Genomic DNA, 8,733 nt, shown 5'->3' on the forward strand with positions numbered 1-8,733 from the left:
AGGTAACTGATACACCACCACTTGTTTCTCTCTTGCGAGTGACGCTTTGTAAAATCGGCCCATTAAACCCACGTTAGCTCAACTGTTCGCTAATACTAACAGAACGGCAACTGCATTGTTCAACCAGTGTCACATTGCTGGAAAGATGTACACTGTTGAAGAGTGGAAAGAATGGCGATAGCGTTCCATCAAAGTCTTTATCCAGAGCTCACAAAACTGCATTCTTAAAGCTGAAAGCGGGAGATCGACCAGCCTGTTGCCTGATGACTCGTTTGTTTATCCACCAAAGGAATCGTTTGAATTTGGATGCTACCGCTTAACTGTCATCTCCACTTGGCTTCAATAACAAGGCAATGAGTCGCATTTCCCGATTTTACAACTAGTCTGGCAGCAAGTACAGAAATTCTTTATGAAAGTAGTGAGGCGGTTAGAAAGCGCGTTGTTGGTGGTGTAACGGGTACTTCCATCGAAGAATGTGTCCAGCACCAGAAGCTGCGTTGGTTGGAAAATGTGTTACGTATGCCGAACTATCGTTTGCCGAAGAGAGTGCTGTTTTCCATACCCAACTCAGAGTGGCGTAAACAGAGAGGTGGCCAATCCATGACCTGGCAGAGGAGTGTGAAAGAAATCACAAGGCGCTTGGGCGCTGTCGGTGCTATTCGCATTCCAGGCTGGGGACCGCGTGATCCTTACTGTGCCTGATTTGGGACACTACAAGACCGATGTCAGTGGCGTTCTTGTTGTCAGTTTCTATCCAGATTACTTGAGTGAATGTCTGGTGGTGTAGGCACCTCGGAATGATTGAGGTATGCTAGCACTAAGTCCCTTCCCAGTCCACCTTTACTCTTTTCTTTACAATAAGGCTTTCAAATAAATCATGGTTGTACGGCAGTGAATCATCGGTGTTGAACACTGATGTTATGCTGTCGATGATGATGATGATGTTGTTGTTGATGATGATGATGAGGATAATGGTGATGATGATGATGATGATGATGATGACGAGATAAAAGTGGTAGTGAATAGGTTGGTCGGGACCCAATTTCCAAGTGATAGGGACCACATTTCCACATCTATCCGTTTTCATTTTTTGTGTTAATAGCACACAAATCTATGGTTTTTCATCAGGTACAACTGTACTAGCGATATGTTACTCGGCTTTGTGTGCGGAACTCCGGGGTCTAAAATGAATCTACAGGCTGGATTTAAAGTAGTCGTGGAATAGTCTCAGGAATGTCCTTTGTCACTTTATGTCCTGAATTGTCAGGAACTAGGATTCTTTCTCGTTAAAAGAAAGCATAGCTATCTTTACAGTGGACACCTTTCCTCCTTATATTCCGAAACCTTCCGCCGTGGGGAACGTGGGCCATCTCACCTTATCTCAGGTGGTCCTCTGACGGTGAATCCACTTTCACCACCATTCAGAGATAGGCACTTTAGTTTCTGAATCTCAGGGTGCTGAAATTATCATGAACTTCATGAAGGAAGCTACTCACAAGGTTGTTGAAAACTCTTCGACAGACCTTCTGAGTAGTTTCCCTTAGGAAAATATTCTACGACTTCCAGAATATCGTGCCAACTGAAACATGAGGCGGCCTGTGTGCAGCACATTCAGTCGTAGAATATCATAAACGAGACATTCAGTTGAGTCTCTCGTGAAAACCAAATTTATTTGCAAATGAGTGTATTTCTCGAATATCATGGACTTCATTTTTTGTCACTTCGTGTGTCCTGCAACAGTGAATTTACCGTTCCCGTGTCGCAATCCCATGAATGGGTGGGAAATAGTTTTGCCTCATTTCACGGTCTATGATAGACGTGGAACTCCCAAGGGTATACCTGTGAACTTTATGGTCAAAAGTGCAGCGGTGTTTCTTTGAGAATCCCGCCTAATGCTAAAGACTGACTCCACTCTTGTTATCTAATGACATATTAGTTTCTAAATTCGGTTGTAATTCAAGTTGTCCCTCGATCGTAATACAACATTCCGCAAGTCGGTTACTTCTTACTCATCCAGGTAACTTGGTGATAGTACCTTTTTATTAAGTAATCTAAGACCACGGCTTTTATCTTGATAATCTATATTTCATATTTTACATTTTACCTAAAGTTTTCATATGCTTGGAGGCGAGACGGCCCAAGTGGTTAGAGCGTGAATTTACTGACCGGAAGGTCCGTGGTTCGAGTCCGACCTCCGCCACTCGACTTCCCCTGTCTAGGCTTGGGCAACCTGGCAGTATCCCATCCCTCGTGCTTCCTTCGGAAGGCATGGCAGCTAGGCACCGGAAGGGTGCTACATCCGAACTCTTTCTTTCTTTCTTTCATATGCTTTCCTTACTCATGTGCATTATTTTGGACAGAAAACTTTTCTTTTGGTTGATAGAGCTCTCTCCAACTTGGTCTGAGGTGAAATGACATCAGTGAGGTATGTCACTGCCACACCAACCACTGACTTAATCGTGAGACTGGTAGCGTGTTGCAACCGGTATCGTCAGTGGTTTTCCAGTAGGGCTAATGAGTATTCATCGAGAAAATAAGTTAGTGTAAATCAATACTTTCGTTTATTTAGCTGCCCACGGTTTATAGCTGATGAACTGAACTGAATTGATTTATCTGCAGCCCTTGACCGGTGACTTATGTGATACTAACGGAACTGGGCCAATTGTTTGGACGTCTGTGCACCAAATTTGTGTTGAGGGGCAGATGAAGTAATGCAATACAATATGAATACGTGACAGAAATATTGCCTGATATGAAGAATAAAGCAGCCAAAGCGTAAAAAACAGGCATAAGTGAATGAAGCAAACTTATTCGCTCTATTGTAGGAAATGGAGCAATGAATTGTTATAATACTACTGCACCTTATTATGTCACTCGAAATTACGATGGATACCTTTGTTGACATTCGATAGTGAGACGTAAAATAAAGTAACCAATAGAAAAGAGACGTCTCATACTTGGGAACGTTTTGGTTCTTCCGCCGAGTGTCCCGTGATATGGGGTTGTAAGAACAGCTTTCATTTAATAACTCACTCTCCTTTTTAAAAGGGTGGCGGAATTTGACGGACAGTGTCCGAACGGCCTTGTTTAGTTCATTCAGGTTTCTCTAATTTTTGTAAGGTCTTGATAAAAACAATGCACCCTTGTGCTTCTCTTTCGTCGAAAAAGGATGAATTGACAAGGTATCCGTGTCCATTTTCCGGATTATTCTAGGTATCTACTGAGGTTTTCCGGGAGTAAACAATATGGTTTCAAGTAAAACATAAGGTTGAAGGAAACTTGGAGACTGCGCCTACTTGGTGAGTAGCAAGAAGGACGAATGCGGCCATGAGCTGCATAAGGTTGAGGAAACTTGGAGACTGCGCCTACTTGGTGAGTAGCAAGAAGGACGAATGCGGCCATGAGCTGTCAGAGAGAAAGCAGCAACCCTCTGAGTAGTGTGTTGCGTTTAGACGAGCTGAACATTTGTTAAATTCAAGGGATCTGTCCCACATTGCAGATTTCACGTCCGAAATCTGCAGCTAATTAGACTGCTGATCGCTATTGCTCAGAGCCCTTTCGCTCTTTTGATGAATGTGTATTACTTCTCCACAATGCACAAAAAACCACAGTTCGGTCATACACCTCAGACCACTCGAGGAAAACCCAGTTGTCTCGCAATTTTCTGGCGTCTGGTGATCCTGGCGAGTGTCTGCTGGTATCTACGCCGTGGAAGTCGTGCTTATACACAAGTCTGAATGCATTTTACTGGACTGGATTCCCGTAAACCGTTGTCTTTTCGCTGTTAAGCTGGATGGTTCAACCAAGATCAATGGCCCTCAAAGTGACAAAGGGTCTTTGTTTGTTTCAGTATACGCTCCAGTAGACTGCATCTCTGAGGAGAGAAAGACGGCTTCTGTCGAGGTTAGTAACAGTTGCTTTGGCCAACAAGAAATACAAATATTGTGATCCTGGCAGGTTGACCGACTACGTCTTTTGTGGCCAGTTCGGGACTGACGCTTACTGCGTAAGTTATAGGGAGCGACTTCCTCGGTTGCTCTTTAGTCGCTGAACACAATTTGCTTCTAGCCAGCATAAACATTCAACACACTCATTCATACCGCAAAATTTGGAGTCCATCATACGCTAGCCAAATGTTGAATCGCTTGAACCATGTGGAAATCAGATACCAGTGGGGAGCTCCGATAATGGATTGTCACTGATTTTGGAGTGCACCATTGAACTCCGATCACGGCAAGATGCAGGCACCCGTATCTATTCGCTCCCCTTTTCCTCTCGGGGACACGTCGATTAATGTAAAGGTGTTCAGTTCATCATCCGCAAATCGCCTGTGTAGCTCAACAGTACGGAGTTCAGTTAAGTGAGAGGCTTCCATAACTCGACTGAAACATTGGTGATTTGGATGGCGATTGGAGGATGTTAAAAGAAGCCAGGATCCTAGCTTTGGAAGGTGGAGGTCTCTACCCTCGGACACTTGTGGCGCCGACGTGACGTCAGCTTGACTGTCTCAGACAGAGCGTACAATGCCGTTGGCCGATCTGTCCTGCTTTATGGATTGTTGCGAGTGGAGGAATTCCAAAGGCTGTCTGTGTTTGACAGTAGGTGCCTCGGAAGCATTGGTTGGGTCTAGTGGGGACATCAAATTGGTTAAACTGAGATACGCCATGTGGTTTTGAAAATGTTCAGTCTCCCGCGATAGGTGAGCTGGTCACCATCCACAGGTTACTCTGGTTAGGCCATGTACTACATATGACAGAGGACCGTTTGCTTTATTGGCATCCTTTGCCATCTTCTGTCTCGAATCGAATGGAGACAACCCAGTAATGAATTGGCAAAGAAACACGGAACTTCTTGCTAGCCCGTTGAGTAACTGACGCCTCCTCAGGTGGGGACTGTGGGACGAGACAAACCAGAGGTTACTGACCCTGACACATATGGATGTATCACACAGTCAATGGGGATCTTGCATCAAAGCTAGTCCCTTCATTTTGTAGCTCTCACATACTGAAAAAAAAGTCATTTGACTTCAGGTCCTAGCCTCCAACGTGTGCCTTTCCTTCCCTTACCCTTCTTCTCCTCGATGAAAGGGACAGGTAAAGTCTAGAAACACCACACCTTATTGCACGGTTTGTGAGCTGAAGAACGGAACTGCACTGGGATATGTTTTTCGGCGTGTCGAAGCTTTAGCCCTTTATCGTTATCGGTTATCGTGATACAACCAAGCTTTCATTCACCCTCTAGAAAACACAACCGTAACAAGTAACTCAACTTCACCCAAAGGTGCATAAAACGCAATTTGCCGTTTTTCACCGTCCAGGTCATGTGATCTACCTATTGAAGGCAGACAACTCACATACTATCAAAGACGATAGAAACATATTTGGAGTGCGGATTTGCACACAGATCGATTTCACCACGGTGGTTGATTTTCGGTCGTATTCTCACACACACATAAAGAAATGGACATGCAAGCACGCGTCGTTTCAGTGACTTTTTGACACATCATCTTTAGAAGGACACTGTAGTAATGAGGGGAGTCAGCTCAAATGAGCCACGTTGTAAATTACGCTTAAACTGAGATAGTTCCATTCAATCCCAGGAAACGTTTGGTCCCGGATGCACACATCAAGATAAGGGCCATAAACTTCGGTCCAGTTCAGTTCAGTTTTTTAAACGTAGGATACATCGGTTTGGATAACGCTTAGCATTTCCAGTTCGTCCATATACCTGGTCCTGTCGACGGGGATGAATTCTGTCCGAAAAATATTTTGATGTTCGACTTTCACTCTGGAACTCTGGTGAGCTGGTAAACTACTTAATTGAATGTGCCAGCGTTTTCAAGAAATACACTCATTCGCAAATCAGTTTGATTTTCACGAAAGACTAAACTGAATTTCTCGTTTACGATATTCTACAGCTGAATGTGCTGCACACAGGCTGCCTCATGTTTCAGTTTCATAAACGAGAGATTCAGCTGAGTCTCTCGTGAAAACCAAATTGATTTGAAAATGAGTGTATTTCCCGAAAACAGTGCAATTCGGGTTCAAGTAGAACATAAGGTTGACGGAAACTCGGGGACTGCGCCTATCTGATGAACCCCAATAAGGGCAAAACCGGTCGTGGGCTGTCAAAGAGTTTGCAGCAGCCTCTTGAGTAGTTTCTTTCATGAAAATGCCAGCGTGTTGTTTGACCTTGCATCGTTCTGACCCGTTCATGAGTGTCTATCAGTTAGTGCTCATGGTTATATTTGGTCAACAGCGTATGTTGACGTAGTCCGTTCCCTCTACTCAGGTACTTCTGGGTTTGGAGGAATGTATGGTGAATTTTCTAGAGGCTTCTCTAAAATGGCGGTATCCGACATGGATTTCCCCTAGTTCCTTTCTTGTTTAACCTTGTCGTCGATGAGTCTTCAGAACCCCGGTGGTCAAATTACTGCTGGTTAGAAACTTTTTTATCTGGAGTACATAGACTATATCGTCCTCATCTTTGAAGATCAGTGCGAAGAACAAGCTTTGTTGAACAAACTGATCACCGTGATACCATCCTTCGGAGGCGCACCTAGCACTCCAAAATGCAAACTCATGCCTTTGAACGCACAGTCTCTGAAAATAACCCTTAAAATTCAAAGAAAACCATCGGGGATTGTGGAGAATTTTACATACCTTGGTAGTTATATTTGCTCTGATGGAAATGTGGCTGATGACGTCAGTGCAAGAATCCCAAGGGCCCGAATTATCTTTGCTAATTTGCGTCACTTGAGGCGTCAAAAAGACATATCACTGGGTCTCAAGGGTCGCTTGTGCCAGGCTACGGTAAAGACTGTGTTGTTGTATGGCCGTGAGAACTGGCCTGTGCTAAAAGATTAAATGAGGCGTCTTTAGATTCGTGACCACGGATGCCTGATAGACGTTTCTGCTTTTGGATGGCATAATGGAAGTAAATTGGTAATTAGAAAACGGTTATTTGGCTGTGCAACAGGATCTTCAATCGTGGAGAATATCCGGCACCATCAACTACGATGGCCCGGCCATGTTTTACGCCTGCTGAGACACCGACTACTCGGAAAAGTGTTGTCCTCCGTGCCTCCTTCAGACTGACGCAAAACCCAGTGTGTGTGGAAAAATGGTGGGAAAGGGATTGCGAAGTGTTTAGATGTTATTGATGCGGTCAGCTTTTCAAAATCGGACCCTCCTGCACTTGACTGGATACCTTGCAAGAAATGACAGCCATTCGATGTCAATAGCGTCCGTTTGATTTGAGATTGTCTGATTGGGCTCTTGGAGGTGTGAGCACATCAGAATGTCCTCCTGCACCTGGATACCTTGCAAGAAATGACAGCCATTCGATGTCAATGGCGTCCGTTTGATTTGAGATTGTCTGATTGGGCTCTTGGTTGGAGGAGCACATCAGAATGTTTGCGGTGGGTAAGCGCAAAGCCCTCTTCCTTACCTATACTTTCTCTCATTTTCATTCTGAGGCTTATAATTATATAATTATATATATATAATTATAATTATATAAATCTTGTGGCTGTACGGCAGTGAAGCACCAAGGTCAACATTGATGTTGCTGTCCCTGATGACGGTGAAATTCTGACCCAAATAACGACTGCAAGACGGGTTCGGTTCTCTTGCCCTGCACCGTTGGCAGTCGGTAATCTCTCCATGTATATTGCCCGGCCTTTACACGAGACAATACCAGTATAGGTAAATTCTATGTCATATCCCCTCCTGCTTAAATTCGTTCTTAAAGATACAATGTGGAGCGTTTCTGAGGTATACAGACGCCTGTGTATCCAGGCGCCTTAGCGGTCCAAACCAGCATGGCTTACGGAGAAGAAAATGTACTGAACCGAATAGACGTGTATCGTCCTTATCTCCAATTCCTTTCCGGCGGGCCCCACGTCTTCAGATCACAACTTTTCTGCTTCCAGGTTCCCACTGCCACCAGTATCTGTAAAAGCACCATTTTAAGGCCTGATCGACCCTAGCCACATTTTTCCCATCCAACCCCAAGCAACCCTCTTCAGCTCGGTCTTTTACAGGGCCACTTGAGTGTAGGCACTACTCAGTCGTACGTTGTCCCAAATTCCTCAGCCTTCTTCCTATGGCTTACGGCTTGGTTGTAACCACAATCCCAGTTACCTACTTCAGTCATGTGCATGAGTCATGGTATGGTTATTTTCATGGTACACTAAGCCCGCTTGACTCTGGATCCTTCTGTTACCCCAGCGGGGCTATTCCACTAGTTTTTTATCAGGCAGCTGTTGATCGGTTCACTAAGCTTGGCAGCTAACTGACAAATGTTTCGTCGTCAAATGAAGATACTGGCCTCTTAACGTGGTCGGACGGCTTTTGAAGTGTGCTGTCATCTGTGTTTGATCTGTGTTGTGTTGTGGTCTGCCTTCCTCTGATCTGACTGGTTATCCAAACGCCTTCTATTTTCAGTGGTTTCCTCCCTTTGACCTGTTCTCACTCTGCATTGCGTGGAGGTTGTAACATTGGTACCCTGGCATCGACCAATAAATTTCGTCCGATTGGGCTAGCAACCTTTCAGATTGATTTTTCCGTCGACAGAATGATTGTTCTACTATAATGTGGCCATTAGTCATGTCACGCCTGAATGCATACGCAGGCAAGAAGAAAAACGTCCTATTTCTATTTGCTTTTCATGTTTGGTTTTAACACATCGTGGATGACTATAACTCTGTCAACGAGCTGCTTAGTACTAAAT

General features: G+C 44.5%; 1 protein-coding gene across 1 annotated transcript in view; it reads left to right on the forward strand.

Annotated features, from left to right (window-relative positions):
• T265_06677 (hypothetical protein) overlaps positions 1-8,733 on the forward strand; it is a gene marked incomplete at both ends in the record, with an annotated part of 56,445 nt that overhangs the window by 35,455 nt on the left and 12,257 nt on the right. The gene's annotated exons all lie outside the window — the stretch shown is intronic.

This window comes from Opisthorchis viverrini (assembly GCF_000715545.1).
Source record: "Opisthorchis viverrini unplaced genomic scaffold opera_v5_141, whole genome shotgun sequence".
Taxonomy (NCBI): domain Eukaryota; kingdom Metazoa; phylum Platyhelminthes; class Trematoda; order Opisthorchiida; family Opisthorchiidae; genus Opisthorchis; species Opisthorchis viverrini.